Source organism: Talpa europaea (genome assembly GCF_964194135.1).
Source record: "Talpa europaea genome assembly, chromosome: 8".
Taxonomy (NCBI): Eukaryota; Metazoa; Chordata; class Mammalia; order Eulipotyphla; family Talpidae; genus Talpa; species Talpa europaea.
This window is the reverse complement of record NC_140075.1, coordinates 18,112,081-18,114,113: the sequence shown is the minus strand read 5'-3', so window position 1 is coordinate 18,114,113 and position 2,033 is coordinate 18,112,081. Positions and strand designations below refer to the sequence as shown.

Genomic DNA, 2,033 nt, shown 5'->3' with positions numbered 1-2,033 from the left:
ATGCCTCTGCAGTGCCTGCGGTATTGTTTAGGATGAGAACCCCCCCTTTCGGTGCATTTATTTGTTTATATTTTTTTAGGTTCTTCCCTGTCCTTAAAGACCATCTCTCTTTTTTTTTTTTTCTTGTTTTCTTACATCCTTGTTCATTTTTGTCTAGTTACTGGTTTCTCTCCCAGGGGTGGTCCCCATAATGCTCCCACCACCATAGAAGCTGTGACCCATCACCGCAATCCCTTGTGCTCTTACCTCCCCTCTGTTGATCCCCCTCCCTCCCTCTCCCTGTTGGATGCCTCAGCTCTTGGTCAGCCTGCTAGGGTTGTCTTTTTTTTTTTTTTTGGTTTACAAGAAGGCAATTTATTTTAACGGAAAATAATTTGACGAGTCCTGTTCACAGACGGCAACCACGGTGACCCCCCCTTCCTGCGGGTGCTATCTGAGGGGATGGGGGTGACATCCTCAATCCGCCCAATTTTCATTCCTGAGCGGGCAAGGGCTCTGAGGGCTGACTGTGCCCCAGGTCCAGGAGTCTTGGTCCGATTTCCTCCTGTAGCCTGGAGTTTGATGTGAAGGGCAGTGATACCCAGTTCCTTGCACCTCTGTGCCACATCCTGGGCTGCCAACATAGCAGCATATGGCGAGGATTCATCTCGGTCAGCCTTCACCTTCATCCCACCGGTTACACGGCAGATGGTTTCCTTGCCAGAGAGATCAGTGACGTGGACGAAAGTGTCATTGAAGGATGCAAAGATGTGGCAGACACCAAATACGTTTTCTCCTTCAGCCACCTGAGGTCCGAGGCTGATGACCTGTTCTTCCTTCTTTCCCTTCCCCTTGCGAGGTGCCATTTCTGCACGTCTTCTCCAGACTCTGCCACCGGAAAGAAAGGGGTTGTCTTTTTCTTAACATTTTGTTCAGTTTCTCTGTATTTCCCATCTGATATTTCTTCTCCTGATTTATTGTGCTCAGCATAATCCCTTCCAGCTCCATCCATATCACCAACAGTGGCATGAATTTGTCTGTTTTCATTGCTGAGTAATATTGCCTTGTGTATCTACACCACACCATTTTGACCCATTCATCTGTTTTGTGGCATTTGAGTTGGTTCTATGTCATGGCTGTTGAAAATAGTGCTGCAGTAAGCAATGGAGTTCAAGTTTCCAGAGTTTTTTTTGTCCCTTGGGTAGATTCCTAGGAGTGGCCTCACTAGATCATGTGTAGACTCATTTTCAGTGTTCTGAGGAACCTCCACACAGCCGTCCATAGTGGCTGGACCAATTTGCCTTCCCACCAGCAGGGTCGGAGGCTCCCTTTTCTCCACTGCTCCTCCAGCATTTGTTGTTTCCAGGTTATTATTATTTTTTTTTAATGTGGAGCATTCTTACTGGAGTGAGGTGGCATCACTGTTGTTTTGATTTGCATTTCCTTTATACTAGTGATGCAGAACCTTTTTTCTGTGCCTGTTGGCCATTTGCATTTCTTCTTTGGAGAAGAGTCCTTTAACTTCTGCCCACTTTTTGGACTGGATTGTTTGGTTTTTTTGAGTTGTGTATGCTCTTTGTAGATCTTTGATATCAGGTCCTCATCTGTCATATGATTTGCAAATATATTCTCCTATTCAGCAGGGTGTCTCTTTGTTTTGATCATTGACTCTTGCTTTTCTGAAGATTTTTATGTTTATGGAACCCCAACTGATTACATTCTCCTTTGTTTTCTTTGCTTCTGGAGAAGAATCCTCAAAGACATTCCTGAGGATTGTGTTATGGAGTGTTTTACTGTGTTCCCTTCTGTGTATTATATGGTGCCAGGATCCACATGCAGGTCTTTCATTCACTTGAGTTGGTTTGTGTATAGTGTGAGGCAGTGGTCTAGTTCCATTCTTTTGCATGTTTCAATCCAGTTTTCCCAGCACCATTTATGGAAGAGGCAATTTTTTTCCAATGTATATTCTTTGCTCCTGTGTCATAGGTTAGATCCTCATTGTTCTTGTATCTGTTTTTGTTCCTATAAAGTTTTCATTTCAATAGCTTTGTAAT

The 2,033-nt window shown here is 44.1% G+C and overlaps 1 pseudogene across 1 annotated transcript; it reads right to left on the bottom strand.

Annotated features, from left to right (window-relative positions):
- Window positions 1-388: 388 nt before the first annotated feature.
- LOC311175686 (small ribosomal subunit protein uS11-like) lies at window positions 389-845 on the bottom strand (annotated as a pseudogene). The gene has a single exon. The product of its transcript is annotated as a small ribosomal subunit protein uS11-like (transcript).
- Window positions 846-2,033: the final 1,188 nt, after the last annotated feature.